Consider the following 22,997-nt stretch of genomic DNA (forward strand, 5'->3'; position numbering starts at 1 on the left):
TTACCCCAATATTCTATACTGTTCTGAAAACTTACATAAATTGTGCTAATACCTTTACCTGGTTTTTAACAATCAGTTTGAGAGTATTTGGTGGGTTTTTAAGGACAACACCAAGTTCTAGCTGTAACTTCTAAAAGGCTTAAGACCATACAGCATGATTTTACCACACAAATACCTACAGCCTATCAATAAACTAGATTTTTCTTGTATTACATTGTCTACATTCACGATAACTCAGTCTTCAAGAAAGTAAGGCTAAATTCAGAAACTGAAGTGCTAGTACAAATACTGTAGAGCTCCAAAAATAAAGCTCAATAATTATAAATTCAGATAACCAAGTAATTCTTGATTGAACTAAATATTGAAAGGGAAGACCTTAGGAGAATCTTCTTTGAGTTGGGTAGGAAGAAAGAAAAAAGAGATAGGTTGAGAAGAAATGGCAAAAAAGATGTAGTGTAATGGACTGTTTGTATGTAGTCTTTCTAGCCATGGTCTTATAACTCCCACGCAGGTGATGGGGCAGAACTGTGTGAAAGGGTTATTGTAGGCCACCAAAGGAACTGGTCAGTTCTGCCATCATGATGGGCTTGAAATGAGCCATCCCAGAGGCAGGAGAAAAGAGCCCACCACCACCAAGAAAGGAGAAACCAGCTGGAGAGACCTGCAGGACACGATGCAGTGGGCTTCCTGGCCCACAAAGCGAGAAAGCTGAGTGCCTTTGGGCAGAGACTGAGGGCCAGAGAGAGCTGTGGCTGCAAAGCATGGCTGGGAAGAGGCTGTCCTGATGGAAGAACTGTATATTTGAGTGTTCCTCAGCCTGAACTGTAACCTGTTACTTCCTTAATCCCCAACGTGTCTGTCAGTTTGTTGTACCGTGGGGGTTTGTGTGTTGCTGTGATGCTGGAAACTATGCCACCAGAATTCAGATACCAACAGGGCTGCCCATGGAGAACAGGTTTCAGCTGAGCTTCCAGACTAAGACTAGGAAGAAGGACCTGGCAGTCTACTTCTGAAAAGCATTAGCCAGTGAAAACCTTATGAATAGCAGCAGAACATTGTCTGGTATAGTGCTGGAAGATAAGCCCCCCAGGTTGGAAGGCACTCCAAAGGTGACTGGGGAAGAGCTGCCTCCTCAAAGTAGAGTCGACCTTAATGACGTGGATGGAGTAAAGCTTTCAGGACCTTCATTTGCTGATGTGGCACAACTCAAAATGAGAAGAAACAGCTGCAAACATCCATTAATAATTGGAACCTGGAATGCACGAAGTATGAATCTACGAAAGTTGGAAATCGCCAAAAATGAAATGGAACGCATAAACATCGATATCCTAGGCACTAGTGAGCTGAAGTGGACTGGTATTGGCCATTTTGAATTGGACAATCATATAGTCTACTATGCTGGGAATGACAACTTGAAGAGGAATGGTGTTGCACTCATCGTCAAAAAGAATGTTTTAAGGTCTATCCTGAAGTACAACACTGACAGTGATAGGATAATATCCATACACCTACAAGGAAGACCAGTTAATATGACTATTAATTCAAACATATGCACCAAACACTAGGACCAAAGATGAAGAAATAGAAGATTTTTATCAGCTGCTGCACTCTGAAATTGATTGAACATGCAATCAAGATGCACTGACAATTACTGGCGATTGGAACGCGAAAGTTGGAAACAAAGAAGAAGGATCAGTAGTTGGAAAATACGGCCTTGGTGATAGAAACAATGCCGGAGATCGAATAATAGAATTTCATTGCAAATACCTTCTTTCACCAACATAAATGGGGACTATACACATGGACCTCACCAGATGGAACACACAGAATTCAAATGGACTACATCTGTGGAAAGAGACAAAGGAAAAGCTCGATATCATCAGTCAGAACAAGCCCAGGGGCCAACTGTGGAAGAGACCATCAACTGCTCATATGCAAGTTCAAGGTGAAACTGAAGAAAATCAGAGCAAGGCCACGAGAATCAAAATATGACTTTCAGTACATGCCACCTGAATTTAGAGACCATCTGAAGAATAGATTTGACGCACTGAACACTAGTGACCAAAGACCAGACGAGTTGCGGAATGACATCAAGGACATCACACATGAAGAAAGAAGTCACTGAAAAGACAGGAAAGAAAGAAAAGATGAAGTAAAAGAACTGAACAGAAGATTTTAAAGGGCGTCTCGAGAAGACAAAGTAAAGTATTATAATGACATGTGCAAAGAGCTGGAGATGGAAAACCAAAAGAGAAGAACACGTTCGGCGTTTCTCAAGCTGAAAGAACTGAAGAAAAAATTCAAGCCTCGAGTTGCAACAGTGAAGGATCCCATGGGGAAAATAATAAATGATGCAGGAAGCATCAAAAGAAGGTGGAAGGGATACACAGAATCATTATACCAAAAAGAACTAGTTGATGTTCAACCATTTCAAGAGATGGCATATGATCAGGAACTGATGGTAATGAAGGAAGAAGTCCAAGCTGCTCTGAAGGCATTCACAAAAAACAAGCCTCCAGGAATTGATGGAATATCAACAAACAGATGCAGCGCTGGAGGTGCTCACTTGTCTATGCTAAGAAATATGGAAGACAGCTTCCTGGCCAACTGACTGGAACAGATCCATATTTATGCCTATTCCCAAGAAAGGTGATCCAACCCAATGTGGAAATTATAAAACAATATCATTAATATCACACGCAAGCAAAATTTTGCTGAAGATATTCAAAAACGTCTGCAGCAATATATCGACAGGGAACTGCCAGAAATTCAGGCCGGTTTCAGAAGAGGATGTGGAACCAGGGACGTCACTGCTGATGTCAGATGGAGCCTGGCTGAAAGCAGAGAATACCAGAAGGATGTTTACCTGTGTCTTATTGACTATGCAAAAGCATTCGACTGTGTGGATCATAACAAACTATGGATAACACTGTGATGAATGGGAATTCCAGAACACTTAATTGTGCTCATGAGGAACCTTTACATAGATCAAGAGGCAGCTGTTCGGACAGAACAAGGGGATACTGATTGGTTTAAAGTCAGGAAAGGTGTGCTTCACGGTTGTATTCTTTCACCATACCTATTTTTATTCAATCTGTATGCTGAGCAAATAATCTGAGAAGCTGGACTATATGAAGAAGAACGGGTCATTAGGATTGGAGAAAGACTCAGTAATAACTTGTGTTATGCAAATGACACAACCTTGCTTGCTGAAAGTGAAGAGGACTCGAAGCACTAATGAAGACCAAAGACCACAGTCTTCAGTATGGATTACACCTCAACATAAAGAAAAGAAAAATCCTCACAACTGGACCAATGAGCAAAATCATGATAAATGAAGAAAAGATTGACATCATCAAGGATTTAATTTTACTTGGACCCACAATCAGCAGCCATGGAAGCAGCAGTCAAGAAATCAAAAGACCCATTGCATTGGGCAAATCTGCTGCGAAAGACCTCTTTAAAGTGTTGAAGAACAAAGATGTCGCCTGGCCCAAGCCATGGTATTTTCAGTCGCATCATATGCATGTGAAACCTGGACAATGAATAAAGAAGACCGAAGAATTACTGATGCCTTTGAATCGTGATGTTGGCAAAGAATATTGAATATGCCATGGACTGCCAAAAGAACGAACAAATCTGTCTTAGAAGAAGCACAACCAGAATGCTCCTTAGAAGGAAGGATGGTGAGACTGCGTCTTACATACTTTGGACATGTTGTCAGGAGGGATCAGTCCCTGGAGAAGGACATCATGCTTGGCAGGGTATAGGGTCAGCAGAAAAGAAGACCCTCAATGAGGTGGACTGACACAGTGGCTGCAACAACGAACTCAAGCATAACAAGGATTTTGAGGATGGCTCAGGACCACGCAGTGTTTCGTTCTGTTGTGCACAGGGTCACTATGAGTCGGAGCCAACTCAACGGCACCTAACAACAACAACCACCACCACCAAGCAGTGTTTCGTTCTGTTGTGCATAGGGTCACTATTAGTCGGAACCAACTCAACGGCACCTAACAACAACAACAACTTCCCTAATAAAGCCCATGAGTATGGTCTGAGAGTTCTGTATGGCTGTTGCAAGCAATTATTATACCTGGCAGAGAAGTAGAGAGTTGTTGGGAGGCCCAGCTGGTGTCAGAACTGGTAAAGATGGTGGAGAGAGGAGGCATGTCTGACCTCCGCCTCATGGGAATCAGCCTTGAGCTGTTGATACTGATTCTCCTTTACCCTTGTGAAGTTAGAAGGCATCAGACACCACCTCCATGCCATTTTTTCACAAAAGATGAAAGGGAGGAAGGAGAAAGGAGAGATGAAAGGGGGAGAGGGAAGGAACTGGAAAGGGGTGTGTGGGAGAGAAGCCCAAGGGATGGGGTGGGCAAGGGGGCCAAGAAGGGTGTGGGAGAGAAGCCGAAGAGAGGGCAGAGAAAAAAGAAAAGAGGGAAGGAAAAAAAGGAGGGAAAGAAAAAATCAGGGAGAGGTTGTACGGAACAACGCCTAACTAGAAACTCGGAGGGTATTAATAACACTATTATCTTTGTTAAGTTTTTCATTTTTTTATAAATAGATTAGGCTAGTCTCATGCAAAGCTAACATTTTTGGTTTTCTAAACTTATATAAATACAGACTATTTTAGGAAGCCTGGGCTTCAATATTCAAAATACACTAAGAGCAGTATAAGTGAGGGAAGAAAGGACACCAAAGTAGCAGCAAGGCCCAGATCATGTGACATCTTTATAAAACCAAACCAAGCCCATTGCCCTCAAGTCATTCCAACTCATAGTGACCCTACAGGACAGAGCATAACTGCGCCACAGGGTTTCCAGGGCTGTAAATCTTTATGGAAGCAGACTGCCACATCTTTGTCCTGCAGAGCAGCTGGCAGGTTCAAACCACCAACCTCAAGACCTCTGTAACTGAGATGGCATCCTCAAGGCCTCTGTAATTGAGCAGGGAGCCCTTGGGGGCTGTGAGCCTAAGAGTTGGATGAGATGATTCATTTTAAAGGGTCACTCTGACTGTTTAGTGGGGGAATAGACTGTCAGAGGTGAAGAGGGAAGGAGGAAGCAGGGAAATTAGTTAGAAGGCTACTGCAATAATCCAGACAAGAGATAACATAGTGTTTTAGCCCAAAGTGGTAATGATGGATATGGTTAGAGGTTGCTGGGTTCTGGATATATTTTGAAGATACAGCCCACAGGGCTTGTGCTAAGAAAAAAGCAAGAAGTCAAGCTTTTTGGCCTGAGCAACAGAAAGAATAGATTTTCCATTTACTGATGAGAGAAGTACATGATAAAAATAAGTTGTCTACCCCCTGCAGAGGTAGGAGAGGGAGAACAGGGATTCAGGGGTTCTATTTTAAGGCATGTTATGTTTAAGATGCCTATTAGATATCCAATTGACCATGCCAAGTAGAAAGTACACTAAAGCAGCCTGGAGATCAATGCTAGAGATATTAATATAAATGTATAAGATAGTGCATGGATAGCATCATACCCACAACTAGGGAGCAAGAATAGAGACTGAGAAGCTAAGACCAAAGACAGGGGGTTGGAGCACTCCAGTGTTTAGAGGCTACAGAGATAAAGAAGAACCAGATGGGTCAGATATAAACCAAGTAAGAGTCATCATTCTCCAAACCCAAATCAGACCTTTGAGATCAGGCCTAGCTCAAGAACCCAAATTAGCCTGAAATGATCTTATTTATTCACTCATTTCAATAAATATTTATTTAATACCTACTACATTTTTTTTTTTTACATTACAGGCCGGGAAACCCCGGTGGCGTCGTGGTTAAGAGCTACGGCTGCTAACCAAAAGGTTGGCAGTTCAAATCCACCAGGTACTCCTTGGAAACTCTATGTGGCAGTTCAGCTCTGTCCTATAGGGTCACTATGAGTCAGAATCGACTCAACAACAGCGGGTTTGGTTTATATTACAGGCCTGGTGGTGCAGTGGTTAAGAGCTTGGCTGATAATCAAAAGGTCAGCAGTTTGAATCTACCAGCCGCTCCTTGGAAACCCTAAACCCTACAGGGCAGTTCTACTCTGTCCTATAGGGTTGCTATGAGTCAGAATCAACTTGATGGCAACAGGTTTTATATTACAGGCACCATTCTAGGTTTTTGGGAAGACAGCTGTGAACAGAGTCATGGAGCTCAATTTTACTGTCTTTCCCCAACGAGAAACAAATAATACAATATAATACCAGGTAGCTGATTAAGTGTTATGATGAAAATAAAGCAGGGTATAGAGATAGAGAATAACAGAGAACTGCTGTTTAATATGATGTGGTAAGGGTGTGCAAAGTGGCCACCTGTTGGAATTAATTAAAAAGGAGAGGAGAGAGAGGAGAGGGCAAAGAAACAAGATTATTCCTGAGGGCATGACCTTATTAAAAAAGTCAGGTGTTGTTGCAGAGATACTTTTTAAAGATCACTTTAAAGAAACACCTACTAGATTAAAAAAAAAAGAGCTGTCCTAATGTTATACAAATGGTGTTACAATCTTAAATTTCTAATGACAACATTACATACACATTCAAAAACTACTATCTCTTAAACAACTTAAATAGAGTGAATTTTGGTATGTTTTGCAAAGCTGTTAAAAGCTGTCAGATAACTAAAAATGCAATTCCAATGAAGAAGACATTAATGTAAAAAAATGTACGTGGAATGTGAAGAACCTGGAACCCTTATATATTGCTGTTAGGAATGGTACAGCCTTTATGGAAGGAGTCTGGTAGTCCCTAATAAACTTAAAAAAGAGTCACCATATGACCCATCAATTCCACTCCTAAATATATAGCCAAGAGAATTAAATACAAATGTCCACACAAAAACATGTACAAAAATGTTTGTAGCAGCATTATTCATGATAGCCAAAAAGTGGAAACAATCCAAATGTCCAACGACAAAATGACAGCAATAAACTCACAGCTGTAGATAATCACACTGAATGTAAACAGCTTATATACCCATAAAGAGACAGAGAGCGACAGAATGGATAAAAAACAGGACCCATCAATATGCTGTCTACAACAGACAAGCCTTAAGACACAAAGGCATAAATATATTAAAAATCAAAGGATGGAAAAAATGTATCAGGCAAACAGCAACCAAAAAAAGAGTAGGAGTAGCAGTATTAATCTCAGATAAAAGAGACTTTAAAGCAAAATCCATGAGAAAAGACAAAGAAGGACATTACATAATGATTAAAGGGACAACCCACCATGAAGACATAACCATAATAAATATCTATGCACCCAATGACAGGCCTCCCAAATACATAAAACAAACTCCAGCAGCACAGACAAGAGAGATCGACAGCTCCACAATAATAGCAGAAGACTTCACCATGCCGCTCTCAGTAAAGGACCAAACACCTAAAAAGAAAATCAACAAAGATACACAAGATCTAAAGGCCACAATCAACTAACTTAACCTCATAGACATATATAGAACACCCCGCTCAACAGCAGCAAAGTACACATTCTTTTCCAACGCACGTGGAATGTTCTTCAGAATAGACCATATCTTAGGCTACAAAGCAACCCTTAAAAAAATCCAGAACACTGAGATAATACACAGCATCTTCTCTGATAACAATGCCATAAAAGTAGGAATTCGTAACAGAAAACGCAATAGAAAAATACCAATGCATGGAAACTGAATTAAAACCTCGCTGAGAAACCACTGGGTAAAAGAAGAAATCAAAGATAAAATCGAAAAATTTCTAGAATCAAATGAGAATAAAAACACATCATACCAAAACCTTTGGGACACAGCAAAGGCAGTGCTAAGAGGTCAATTTATAGCAACAGATACACACATCAGAAAACAAGAAACGGACAAAAAATCAAAACATTAACTATACAACTCAAACAAACAGTAAAAGAAGCCCACAGCCACCAGCAGAAAGGAAATAATAAAGATCAGACCAGAAATAAATGAAATAGAGACTAGAAAAACAATAGAATCAATAAAACCAGAAACTACCCTCCAAGAAAATTTCAAATTCTTGCAAAGATTTTAACCCTGAATTCTCTCAAAGTCTTAGCAAATATCTCATTGCTAGAATTAAAAGATTTTACGTGTAATCATTTCTCTACATCACAGGTTCTGTTGTCCACTGAGAACACACATCAATAAATTAGGGTACATTAATGTTCCAGCCCACTATCAGAATATGGGTAAATCCATGAATGATATAAAAATTATGAAATGTTGAGGAGCCAGTGAATTTTAAAAGTAACTTTATATTTAAGGTGAGTTAGGTACCTTTCCACCAACTTGTTTTGTCAGTTTGTCTTACTATGGTGGCTTCTGTGTTGCTATGATGCTGGAAGCTATACCACCAGTATCTCAAACACCAGCAGGGTCACTCATGGCAGACAGGTTTTAGCAGAATATTGCCCTATATAGTGCTGAAGGATGTGCCCCCCACGTTAGAATGCGCTCAAAATACACAGTGGCCACAACAATGGACGCAAACATACAAGTGATCCAGAGGATGGCACAGGTCTGGGCAATATTTCATTCTGTGACACATGGGTTACCATAACTCAGAACAAACTGGACAGTAATTAACAACAGGTACCTTTTAATGATATGTGTCACCTTATCTACCCATTGAATTTATTAACTGAAACAATATGAATGTAAGAAAAAGAAAGGCCCTTCTCCAAATACTGCTTCAAAGACAACTCACTTATGGTTTTACTGCAGCCAATCTACCTTCTTGATGGTTAAGACATTTCAGTCATATGCTAAACTGTATAATGGGAGATTCTAGGAGAAAATCATATAAGCTATTTAAACAGTAATTTTAAATAAAATATTATGAAAGAATGAAGTCAAAGCAATAGATTTACAACTCAAATAGAAACAGAACAGCAAAAGAATCCCACATCCACCAGAAGAAAGCAAATAATACAAATGAGACCAGAAATAGGTGAAATAGAGAAAACAAGAGAAAGAATCAACAAAACCAAAAGTTGGTCCTTTGAAAGGATTGACAAACCACTGGCCAAACTGACAAAAGAACAGGAGAGATTGCAAATAACCCAAATAGGAAATGAGATGGGGGCCACTACAACTCACTCAACAGAAATAAAAGGGATCATAACAGAGTACAGTGAAAAACTGTTCTCCAAAAAATTTGAAACCCTAGAGGACGTGGATAAATTTCCAGAAACACATTACCTACCTAAACTAATAAGAACTGAGGTGGAAAATCTGAAAAGACCCATAACAAGAAAAGAGATTGAAAAGGTAAGATGAGCTCATACCAATACTACTCAAACTATTTCAGAACACAGCAAAAAAACGGATGCCTCCAAATTCATTCTATGAAGCCAGCATAACCATGACACCAAAACCAGGCAAAGGCACCATTAAAAAAAAAGAAAGAAAATTACAAACCAGTATCTCTCACGAATATAGACGCAAAAATTCTTGCCAACAGAATTCAGCACCGTATCAAAAAATAAAAAAACACCACCACGACCAAATAGGATTCATACCAGGTATGCAAGGATAATTCAACATTAGAAAATCAATCAACGTAATCCACCACATAAAAAAAAGATAAAAATCAAATGATCATTTCAATTGATGCAGAAAAGACATTTGATAAAGACCAACGCCCATTCCTGGTAAAAACTCTCAATAAAATAGGTACAGAAGGGAAATTCCTCAACATAATAAAGAGCATTTATACAAAACCAACAGCCAGCATCATTCTTAATGGAGACAGGCTGAAAACATGTCCCGAGTACCAAACCATGACAAGGATGCCACTCCTATTTAACACTGTGCTGGAAGTCTTACCCACAGCAATATGGCAAGAAAAAGAAATAAAGGGTATCCAATTGGTAAGGAATAAAAGCAAAGGTGTCACCTTGAATACTAAGGTATGTCTGACCCAAGCCATGGTATTTTCAATCACATTATATGCATGTGAAAGCTGGACAATGAATAAGAAAGGCCAAAGAAGAACTGACATCTTTGAATTGTACTGTTGGAGAAAATATTGAATATACCATGGACTTCAAAAGAACAAACAAATCTGTCTTCGAAGAAATACAACCAGAATGCTTCTTAGAAGCAAGGATGGCAAGACCACGTCTTATATACTTTGGACATGTTGTCAGGAGGGATCAGTCCTTGGAGAAGCACATCATGCATGGCAAAGTACAGCGACAGCAAAAAAGAGGAAGAGCCTCAACAAAATGGATTGATGCAGTGGCTGCAACAATGGGCTTAAGCATAGCAATGATTGTAAGGGTGGTGCAAGACCAGGCAGTGTTTCATTCTGTGGTACACAGAGTCACTATGAGTCAGAACCAACTCGACGGCACCTAACACCAACAAGTAAAACTATCCCTATATGCAGATGATACAATACTGGACATAGAGAACCCTAAAGACTCTACAAGAAAACTAGTGGGACTAATAGATTTGGCAGAGTAGCAGGACAAAAAATATAAATAGAAAAAGGACAAACATATAAATATCAGTTGGATTCCTACACACCAATAAAGAGAACTATGAAAAGGAAACTAGGAAACCAATACCATTTATAACAGCCCCTAAAAAAAAAATAAAATATTTTGAAATAAATATAACCAGGACGTAAAAAACCTATACAAAGAAAACTACAAAACACTACTGCAAGAAACCAAGAGACCTACATAAATGGAAAACATTTCATGCTCATGGATAGGCAGACTCAACATTGTAAAAATGTCAATTTTACCCAAAGCAATTTACAATTATAATGTAATTCTGACCTAAATACCAACAGCATTATTTAACGAGGTGGAAAAACTAATCATAAACTTAATATGAAAAGGGAAGAATCCCCAAGGAGACTGGAACTCTTATGCACTGTTGGCGGGAATGTAAAATGGTACAACCACTTTGGAAAACAATATGGTGCTTCCTTAAAAAGCTAGGAATAGAAATAACATATGATCCAGCAATCCCACTCCTAAGATGTCCTAGAGAGATAAGAGCTGTCACATGAACGGACATATGCACACCCATGTTCACTGCAGCAGTATTCACAATAGCAAAATGATGGAAACAACCTAAGAGCCCATCAACAGATGAATGGATAAACGAACTACAATACATACACACAATGGAATACTACACAACGATAAAGAACAATGATGCAAAACATCTCACAACATGGATGAATCTGGAGGGCATTATGCTGAGTGAAGTGTCAATAATGAAATAACAAATACTGTATGAGACCACTATTATAAAAACACATGAAAATGTTTCCACAAGGAAAGAAACAATCTTTGATGGTTATGAGGGAGGGGATGGATAGGGATGGAAAAATATTAACCAGATAGTAGATAAGTGGTTACTTTTGTTAAGGGTAAGACAATACACAATACTGGGCAAGTCAGCACAACTTGACCAGGGCAAAGTCATAGAAGTTTCACAGACACATCCAAACGCCCTGACAGACCGAGCTACTGGGCTGAAGCCTGGGGACCATGGTCTCAGGGGACATCTTGCTCAACTGGTATAACATAGTCTTCAAAGAAAATGTTCTACATTCGACTGTGGTTGAGTAGCGACTCGGGTCCTCAAAAGCCTGCAAGCGGTCATCTAAGGTACATCTACTGGCCCCATCCTGGCTGGAGCAGGGGAGAATGAAGAAGACCAAAGACACAAGGGAAAGATTAGTCCTCCCTGGTATATACCCCCAAAAACCTAAACCAAGTCATAGACTTGATTCTGACTCAGAGTGACCCTGTAGGACACAACAGAACTGCCCCATAGGGTTTCCAAGAATATAATCCTCACAGATGCAGACTGCCACATCCTTCTCCCATGGAGCAGCTGGTGGATTCGAACCACCGACCTTTCAGTTAGCAGCCTAGCGCTTGACCAGGACTTGTCGGGATATACCGAAGAGAAATGAAAATATGTGGCCATAAAAAAACTTGTACACAAATGTCTATAGCAGAATTATTCATAATAGCCAAAAGGTGGAAAAAACCCAAATGTCAACTGATGGTTAAACGAACTGTGGAATATTACCAGTTATTGTCGAGTCGATTTCAACTGATGCCGACTCCATGTGTATCAGAGTAGAACTGTACTACACAGGTATTTTCGGAAGTAAATGGGCAGGCCTTTCTTCCAAGTCGCCTCTGAGTAAACTCAAACCTCCAAACTTTGAGTTAGCAGCCAAGTGCACTAACCATTTGCACCACAGTGATGATGGTTACACAACTCTATGTAAAGACTAAAAGCCATTCAGTTGCATACTTTAAATGCATGAATGTTATAGTGTAGTGGGTTAAACAGTGTCCTTCAAAAAGATATATTCAAGTCCTGACCCCTGTTACCTTAGAATTTGACTTTTATTTGGAAACAAGGTCTTTGCAGATATAATCAAGATGAAATCATACTGTGAGGGTTAAAAATACGAGTCGGAATGAACTCAGTGGCAATGGGTTGCTTTTAGCAGCAATGGTAAACTGAAGGAAGAGATTCCTATTCCAACGTCAATGTCAAATGATTTCTCTTATTTTAATATATGCTTGAGGATTTGACAGCTGGGACCTACAGACTTCTCTAAGCTGCATCATTAGGACCACCCCATGGATGTGACTTGTGAGAAATCTTTACAAAGGTACAGCATCGTTTACTCTACTGTGGAATAAAGGCCTGGCAATCTGTTTCTGTTAAGAGTATAGCGAAGAAAACCCTATAGAGCAGTTCCACTCTGTAACGCATGGGGTCGCCATTGGTCAGAACTGACTCCACAGCCATTAACAGTAACACTGAACAAGTATCTCACTTTTTGGGTATCCGTTAAGGAGAAAGTACTCAATTCTTTACTAAAAAACTAAAACCCACACTTGCAAACAAGAATAAATTAACCAAGTGACATACTGACCAACTCAGACTAAGAGAATACAGATTACATATATATAATCCTTCAATATATTTTTCTTAAAAGGAGGTGGGGCTAAGATGGAAGGGTATTCAGTCACTGCCAGTCCCTCTTACAATGAAGACCTGAAAAAACAAGTAAATCAATTATACATCAAAATCTAGGAGCCCTAAACATCAAAGGCAAAGTTGAGGAATCGGACTGAGTGGCAGGGGAAGGGAGAGACGTTTCAGAAGCAGCAAGGAGTTGCCAGACCTGGCCTGGCGGGAACTGGCACCCTGCAGGCTGAATAGGCCAGCATGCGCGGTGAGGCAACCAGTGGTATTCAGGACGCATTTTCCACATCAGGAGAGACCAAGCAGCAGAGAGGCTACTCAAGCCCCCAGAACCAGTGAAAGCCAGCACTCAATCAGCAAAACATAAAGATATGTGTCTAACCTACATGGATCAAAAAACACCCCATTTGGGAAGAACCTATCTCCCAGTTACCTGCTCCCTCCCCACTCTGCACTGCATCCCAGGCCAGCTTCAGCAACTGCCAGCTGCCGCCGGCAGTAGGACCTGTAATGCGCCCTTGGAGAGGGAACAAATTAACAAACAGGAAAAAATAATCTGCCAGCTCCCCTAAGCTGGGAACCCAAGGCAGGCACAGTTCCTTTGCCTAGGCACGGACATGAGGGGTCCATGGACTGTGAATGCCTTACACCCCTGCACAGACCCCCATGGGCCCATTTCAACAGTGTAGGCCCTCATTAGCACAGTACAACAGGGTATATACCTGAAGCCTAACTTCACTCTATCAGCTATATGGTAAAATGGTAGGTTCATGACATCTGACACTGTTCTGCCCATTAAGCAGGGTCCTCACCTACCCACATCAGGGGCCTGAGGATTGGTGGCTCCACTCCCACCACCTAGCCACCTGCAACAGGGGTCCAAGAATAAGTGGTGCCACCCAGTCCTTACAGCCAACAGCACTGGGTGCCCACAGTCCAGATGCAAAACCCACCCACCTATGCACTCCAGGGAACAGGGACACGTTTTCCTCCCAGACACTCAGGGGCAGCCATCAGCCCCCTGCCTTGCTCAACGTGTGACCCCCTGCTGCAGCCAGGTACCTGTACCTACTCCAATCACCCCTGCCCGTCTAGGACTGTAGGTGAGAGCCTGCACCACACACTTGGTGAATGACAACCTGTACACCTGAGCTAAAACCATGCAAGAAAAGTAAACAGACTCCTGGGCTCACACACCTAGTAACAGATCTAACCAACTGATGACAAGACATTACAGCTTCAAGGGTGCCAATAATCAAACCAGCTCACATGAGCAGCCTAGTTGGGCATATATCAAAACAAGAAGCTAGGAGACCGTGAGCAAAGATAAAATAAATAAATACAGTAACTTATTGATGGCTCAGAGACAACGGTTAATATCAAATCACACAAAGAGGCAGGCCATGATGGCTTCAGCAAGCTCCCAAAACAAAGAATCAAGAAATCTTCTGGAGGAAGAGAATTTCTTGGAATTACCTGAGACAGAATACAAAAGATTAATATACAGAACTCCTCAAGAGATCAAGAAGGAGATCTGGCGAAACGTGGAACACACAGACAAAGCAACAGAGGAATTTAAGAAGATTAAAGAAGAACACAGTGACAAATTTAACAGGCTGCAAGAATCCAGAGAGAGACAGTAAAGAGAAATTCAGAAGATTAACAGTAAAATTTCAGAATTAGACAACTCAACAGAAAGTCACGGGAGCAGAATTGAGGCAATGGAAGTCAGAATTAGTGAGGCTGAAGATAAAACACTTGATACCAACTTATTTGAGGAAAAATCAGATAAAAGAATTTAAAAAAAAATGAAGAAACCCTAAGAATTATGTGGGACTCTATCAAGAAGAATAATCTACAAGTGACTGGAGTACCAGAACGGGGCGGGGGGATAACAGAAAATACAGAAAGAATTGTTGAAGATTTGTTAGCAGAAAACTTCCCTGATATCATGAAAGATGAGAAGATATCTATCCAAGATGCTCATTGAACCCCACACAAGGTAGATCCCAAAACAAAGTCACCAAGACATATTATAACCAAACTTGGCCAAAACAAAAGATAGAGAATTTTTAAAAGTGGCTAGGAATAAACAAAAAGGAGAGTCAACAAGACTAAGCTTGAATACTCAGAAGAAACCATGCAGGCAAGAAGACAATGGGATGACATATATAAAGCCTTGAAGGAAAAAAACTGCTAGCTGAGAACTATATATCCAGCAAAACTGTCTCTCAAATTTGATGGCAAAATTAGGGCACTTCCAGATAAACAGAAGTTTAGGGAATTTGCAAAAACCAAACCAAAATTACAAGAAATACTAAAGGGAGTCCTCTGGTTAGGAAATCAATAACATCAAATAACAACCCAACACTACATCACGGGACAGAGCAACCAGATATAAACCCAGATAGGGAAATCACAAAAATAAATTAAAGCTAAAATGCCAAAAAGAGGGAAACAGAGATGTCAGTATGTAAAAGATGACATTAAAACAAAAAAGAGGGACTAAAAAGTGTAACCATAGATCTTTCATACGGAGAGGAAGTCACGGTGATATAAAAAAAACAAAAGATTGGTTTAAACTTAGAAAAATAGGAGTAAATATTAAGGTAACCACAAGGGAAACTAACAATTGTACACATCAAAATGAAAAAACATAAAGACTCAGCAAATACAAAATCAACAACAACAAAAAAAAAACAGGTACCATGGATCAACTTCATTATGATAACTAATCCCTCCTGGAACCCCAAAGAATCTATTCTCCTCCCTTGTTCTTAAAAAGAAAAAACGAAACAAAAAAGCCTAGTCAAAATGGATTTATAGTGAGATGACACTGGTATCCCAAGAATCAGGGAGTGTTTGTGTGAACTGGAAATTAAAATATGAGGATGATTCTTGCCTTCAAGGAGTCCACAATCCTATGGAGGTGACAAACAAATACAACTAAGAGAGTGTGTTAAGAGATGTGTAAGTATTAATTCTACAGTAATGTAAAAGACAAAGGAAACTGATTCTGATCTGGAAACTCAATGAAGGCTTCGTGGAAGACTCATGCTTTGAATAGCTGGACCAGACAGATTTTGAGCTACAGAGACAATGGGGAACAAGCATGGCACGTGCAGAAAAAAAAAAAAAGAAAGTATTTGAGAAATAATAAGTAGGTGACTGTAGCTAGAACAAGAGGTGCATGAGGTGCCTGGGGAAAATGAATGACTAGTTGCAGGAGATGAATTTAAAGCCCACTTGTAATGAGCTCTAAATGCCACACTAAGGAGCCTGATCCTTATTCTGGAGGCAATGTCAAGCTAAAGGTTCCTGAACAAGGGAATCATCTGGATTTAGAAATTTAAGACCAAAGCAACGACTTCCCTTTTCACTAAAAGTGGATTATAACTCCCTAAATTAACAGATGGTAGAAACAAGAGACAGTAGTGAAGATATAGTATGTTGAAAGAGATATACGGAAACCCTGATAACATACTGGTTAAGAGCTACAGCTGCTAACCCAAAAGGTCGGCAGTTCAAATCCACCAGGCACTCCTTGGAAACTCCATGGGGCAGTTCTACTCTGTCCTTATAGGGTCTCTATGAGTTGGAATCAACTCAACAGCAATGGGTATGGATAAGAGATATATATGGATCTTGGAAAACATACTAAGACAGGACAAGGATTACTTTCCACAATGGCACCAGGTCTAATAAATTTTTCAGAGCTTGCTTTCTAGTTAAAATTTATATTAATACTACTACCTCTAGTAGTAAGAGGTCTCAATTTTCATGTAGCTACATACCAGTTTAAGAAAACTCAATATAAAAATAAAGAGTTTAAATTTAGAAGAACTCCAGGTTGATGAGGATTGCTTATTTTAAATAAGAGATTAGGACTGCAACTCATAAAATAACTATTTAAACGCAAGTTTTCAGGCATAGTGTATTACATTACAGCATAATTATATATGGAAAAAAGTAACCTAGCCTGAGACCCAATGAAAAATTCAAATACACCGTATTTAGAGATACTGAAATGAATATTAAAAAAGCTCATCTAAATAAATATGAAAACGAACAAACATCTCAGAAATCAACCTATAAATTAGTTTTTCCCTGTCTCAAAACAGCACAGAGAGAGTGGTAGAAAAGTAAAAGCAAACTTACCAAATGAAGTTTGTCCCACAAACTTTTTGTACTAGAAGGTTTCTCAAGGCAATCTGCAAAAGAAAAACCAGAAGTTTTACAATGACAAATATCCTAAGAATCAAGTTAAACCACTTAGTTATCTACACAGTACTCTTCTCTATAAGTTAGAATGTCATTAATTCTTAAGAATGAGACATCAAATTTTTTAAATTATTACAATGTAACTACTTAGTCAACCATAAATTTCAGAATGTTTAATTGTGCTGAATGGTCCCAGTTTGGTCTCAGCATACCTTCGGAAATTGTACAACCGTACAGAATGAAGCTTTCCAGCAATCTACAGATACTCCTATTTAAGGGCTTTTTGCAATCAATCAAGCATCATGTCTTATGGCTTCATAGGGAAATCTTTGCCATTACAGGAACAAGTACTTTAAAAAACTAAGATCGCAGCCCCTCCAGGCTTGGCCTTTGTACTTTAAGGTGTTTTGTATACATAGCTGGGTTCTACAAAGGGATCTTATCTTTTTATGTTTTAGAAAAAAAGGAGGTTAGATGCAACCAAGCACCTCATGAGATTAGTACTGTTGGTTCAAAGATTTAGGGTCGTGGCTTTGTGGGACTGTCCAGTCAAGTGGCTTAACACTGTTTTTAAACTATCTGTCCTTAACACCACCCCCACCCCCCAGTTAAGTGAGTAGTGCCTGAGGTCTTAAAAGCTTGCCAGTGGCCATCCAAAATACAACGGTCCTTATTCACCTGGAGCAGCAGAGGAAGATGATCCAGGAATCGAAGAAGGAACTGACTGCACGTCTAGCTGCCACCACGAACTACTGCCTCTTTTGCCATGAGACCAGAAGAACTGGATGGTGCCCAGTTACCACTACTGAATGTTTTGGTCGAGGACTCAATAGATGAATACTGATGTTGGGGAGGAGGGGGTGGAGAACAGAATTTCGATTTTTTTTTTTTTGAATCCAGACCCATTGAGACTAAAGGAGAACTCTCAAATCTGTTGCCCTAAGAAAATCTTTGAACCCTGAACCAAAACTATCTGTTGAAGTCATCTCTAAACTAAACGACAACAACAAAAAACCAAAACCATTGCTCTGAGTCAATTTCAACTCATGGCGACCCTACAGGACAGAGCAGAACTTCTCCATAGGGTTCCAAGGAGCACCTGGTAGATTCGAACTGCTGACCTTTCTTGGTTAGCAGCCGTAGCTCTCAACCACTGTGCCACTAGGCCCCAAAATTAAATAACAGCTCAGCTGAATTAGTAAAGAATGTTTGCCTTGAGCGCTGCACTTTAAAAAAAAAATTATATATATATATATGAGATTAAATTGAAAACGGTAACTCTAAAGCACAGATGAGAAATTTAGGAGGCAGTGAGTCTAAGTGATTGATGGTGAAATAATGAGTAGAGATAGTGAAAAAGGTGACACAATGTGAAGAATGTAATCAATGTCAGTGAATTGTGCATACAGAAATTGCTAAATGGGTATGTGTTCTGCTGCGTATATTTTCATCAAAAATATTTTTAAAACGGGGGGATTATAGTCAAAACACAATTCTTGTCACAACTAGCCAACAGTCTCACCTTTATAGAGATAAAAAACCTGATCAACCTGATTCTCTGTAACGATTTCTCTCAATATTTGCAGACACAACTCATCTTTTGGGACTGGTGGTTTAAATAATATGAAGGTACATGTTATAGATTGAATTCCCAAAAACATATGTTGTAAACCCTAACCCCTAGGACTGTGTGGGTTTTCAACGGCTGATTTTTCAAAAGTAGGTCACCAGGGCTTTCTTCCAAGGCACCTCCGGGTGTACTCCAACCTTTCAGTTAGCAGTCAAAAGCGTTAACCATGTGCACCACCCAGGGATTCCAAAAGTGAAGCTAGACATGCAATAAAAAAAAGTGTTTCAATCATTTAACAAGTAGTATTTTTGTCTCCCAATAATTTTAAATTTAAATTTTGTAACTCAAGCCATATTAACCACACACTACACAGAAAAGATAAAAAGCTACTCATATTTGTTGCTTTACATATTAACTGTATTAAGTGTCAAGATCTGTCATGCTCTTAAATTGCTTAACTAGGTACAGCACAGAACAGCAGTGAAAGCTGGGAGGTTTGTAAATCTGTAGGGCTTTTTCTTGCTTTCTAGTATAATTTTGCCTGAGTATTTGCATATTGAAATAATAATACTGCAAATTACTTTCCTTTAATATTTCCTTTATATTACAGTCACAGTACTATATTAATTTTTTAAAATTCTGTCTGTAGGTACATTATATTATCTATGAATTTCCCTTGAGGATAGTAAAGGAGCCATTGGAAACATTTCTTAAAGACCGGTTACTGGATCTTATTATCCTCACCTGTAAAAAGAAGACCCGGCTAAAATAGTAAATGTAAACACACTCCACTTAAAAAGTGTTATATAGCAAAAAAGTGATGAGATAAAGCTCATCGTAACTCAAGAAGTGTCAAAGTACTATCAGGTTAACGTCCAATGACTAGTAACAGGCATGTATGTGTATTCAGAGCTCAGAGGACAGGCAGCTTCACAGGAGAGATAGAATTTAAGCCGGGTCTTACAGACTAGGTGGGGTTTATAATAAAGAAAAGGAGGAGAACGGGAGTGGTTCAAAAGTGCACGGCTATTACAAAATACCACAGGAGGAAGAAAGTACATTTTTGGAGAAAAATAGAATCGTCAGAAGGTCGAGAGAGTGTTTAGGAAGAGAAGGCAAGAAAGGCAGTTAGGACACAACTGTGAGCCTTGAATGCTAGGCCAAGGAGTCTAGACTCCATTCAATGACATAAAACCAAGTTATACGAGCAGGAGAATAGTAACATAAAAGTGGTGGTGCTAAACAGTATACAGCAGCAATAAGATGGTTTGGAGCAGAAAGTCACTTATGATGTTACTGGAGTAGTAGTTCAGATACGAAGTCCTAAAGGCCCAATATCCCAAAGATAGTGAAACTGCAGATGAAAAGACTGAAGTAAGTTGAAGTATTACTTGCCTGGTCTTGGTAACTGATTGACAATGAGAGCAGGTTGGGGGAAGAAAAGCAAATTTGTCAAAGATAACTGCAAACATTTAAAACCTCTGTGACTGGAAGAAGGATGATATGTTTAAGAAATGATGCTTAGAAGCTATGATATACACTGGCTTTAAAGGTGGCCTCCCAAGTAGATGTGTGTCCAGCAGGTAATTTAGGGGGGAAATGGGATTAAATTCAAGAGGCAGGCCAAGTGTAATAGTAAGAATATAACTAGTTGAGAGATTTAACTCAAGTAAATCATTATTATTTACTATAAGTATCATCTGGCATGTTTTAGAATTACTTGATAACTTACTTTATTCTCAAAGATATGAGACATCCATGCTACAAAAGTGTTTGTATAAAGTTTCCACAGGTGTCTATAAAATCCCAAGGATGAGCCAAACAATAAGGAGAGTCAACAAAAAGATTCAGGCAGGTTTGTTTTAATGCCAGCAAGGACTCTTCTTCCCAATAACTACAATCAAACATCTGCTTGCTTGGTTATAAACAAGTGTATCAACACAGAGGGAAAAAAACCTGCCCATGTCTCCTATGAATACTTGCCAGATAAAGGCCATTTAGAGGTAAGACTGAAAAGAGCTCTCTGGAGCAAGCAACCTTCCCATGACACCAGTAGGTCATTCACACCTCAGAGTAAGAACTGTTTGGGTGACATTGAAAATTTACTCATTCGAAGAGGTAGAATATAACGTGGTTATGTCAAAGGCCTAGTTCCAAGGAATGGTTAAACACATTAAATACTAATAAACAGTCAGTGGCCTTTCTTTTATTTCCCTTTAACAGTATATTGGGGATGGGGTAGGGAGCAGGAGGGATTAACTACGGATACCCTTCAATTCCACCTCCAAGAGGAAGGCTAAAAAATAAACCATCTAAAGTTACCTGAAATAAGAGGTAAAAATTTTACCATCACATATTATACTATGGACAGGATTCGATCTATTGTAAGAGAAACCCCTAAAGAGAGTAAAAATCAACATACTTGAATATTAAGCACTATAAGATTGGATATCACCGTACAGCTTCATTAGAGGGGAAACCTAATACAATATACTCAAAGTTCCTTTCCAGAAGATAATTAGATAATAACTAGGAAGAAGGGTATGGAAGCCCTGAGAGGGCCAGAAAGAATGGAAAGCTACTCTGACCTACATATAACAATTTATGTGATCAACTGTCTGTCACCTGGCACATCTGCTTAAACAAGGGCAAAGTGGCACACCAACTTGGACCATTTATAAAATAAAAGAATCTAAACTACAAAAACTAATCAGATTGAACCTATGAAATAAGTTTTGCTTTAAGAAAACAGTTCTCTTACCCACGACACTAAAGGTGATCTTATTAAACGTTAGAAACCTATGTGCCGTATAATGATAAATAATATATAGCTATGCCTTGAACTATTATAGTTAACATTGTCTAGGTTCATATAATTTTTTAGATGATCAGGCTCACTGAAACACTTGAAATTTATTCTTTCAAAAACAATCGAAAAGTAATTAACACGTCCTGTTTCCGAAATTCCAGAAGTCTTGCAACCATGGCTCACTGATCTTATGATTGTCTTAGTAAAGGTTCCTATTTTTACTTTGATAATGTTTAAGCACACATGTCTCTTATAAGATTTATGTATTCTGACAATCATCAACCAATCAAAAATATTCTGTTCCAAATTCCTGATAAAATTGTATATATAGCACTTTCAAAATCTTAACCAGAGTGCTAATTCATTCAATCATAACATGCTGCCCAACTTTAAAGCTGTCTATTAAACCTGCACGGCAATCTGTTAATGGTGTTCTGAGTTGTTTATTTTTGACAAACCAAATTCACAAGGAAAAACTAAGACTTAGGTCAGGCTTCCAAATATGAATGGAGATGGGGGGGGGCACCAAGAGAGCACTTTCATGGCTAAAGGCTACATTTTAACTTCAAAACAACAGAGCCATAATAAATGATTACTTATTGCATTTGTAGAAAGTTTATATTTATAGAAAATTTTATTTCCTGTTTTTAGTGTTTATAGTAATTTTAAAAATTTAATCAAATGTCTACATTTGTTCCTTATTTTAAGAACATGCTAAGAACTAAACTTTTTTTTTAATTATGTATGACTCTTTCACTTTTCAGTGGTTCAATGGCTCTAGGTGGAAAAGTTTCACAACTTTCATATTATACCTTTCCAAGGAAAAGGAATGTCCTTTACTAAACTTCAATTTTTGGAAACTCTGCTTATTTGGACAGACAATATTTACATATACAACTAAGGTCATCTATAGGAGGCTTTTGGGGCCCTGACTAAATTCCATTTCCTGGTCCACCTTCCCATACACAGAATCACATTTTGTAATCACAGGTGAAATCACATTTTGTAATTATAGCATTAAAGCCAAACTTGAAAGAGAAAATAAATCACAACTGTGTGCTCTTTAGGCCTTAGCGTCCTTCGTAAGAAATGAAAAACCTACCATCAATGATTTCTAAGGTCCTTTCCACATTTTGCATTCCATGACTGGATTCCAAACAATGAAATTTCTAAAAGGAGAATAGGAACCCCAAAGGCTGTGTACATTTAAGGGTGGATTTTCTCTCTAAGGAATCCTAGAATTTTAAAGCTGAAAAGGTCCGAAGGAGTTCACTTAATGTGATCTCAAATGATAACTTCATCTGTTTGAGTCTTGATTTCCTTACCTGTAGTACGATACTAATTAGACCTTTCCTGCCAAGTCATTGGGGAATTAAAGCTAATATCTGTGCCTACCAAGGAGCCCGGGAGGCACA

General features: G+C 39.1%; 1 protein-coding gene across 6 annotated transcripts in view; it reads right to left on the reverse strand.

Annotated features, from left to right (window-relative positions):
* The window catches only part of MTMR3 (myotubularin related protein 3), a 191,305-nt gene that overhangs the window by 82,244 nt on the left and 86,064 nt on the right, over nt 1–22,997 (reverse strand). For all 6 annotated transcript variants that reach the window (XM_049866859.1, XM_049866860.1, XM_049866858.1 and 3 more), the window contains exon 2: nt 17,141–17,193. The gene's annotated coding sequence lies outside the window, so the exon portion shown is untranslated. The remainder of the gene's footprint in view (nt 1–17,140; nt 17,194–22,997) is intronic.

Source organism: Elephas maximus, chromosome 22 (genome assembly GCF_024166365.1).
Source record: "Elephas maximus indicus isolate mEleMax1 chromosome 22, mEleMax1 primary haplotype, whole genome shotgun sequence".
NCBI classification, from domain to species: domain Eukaryota; kingdom Metazoa; phylum Chordata; class Mammalia; order Proboscidea; family Elephantidae; genus Elephas; species Elephas maximus.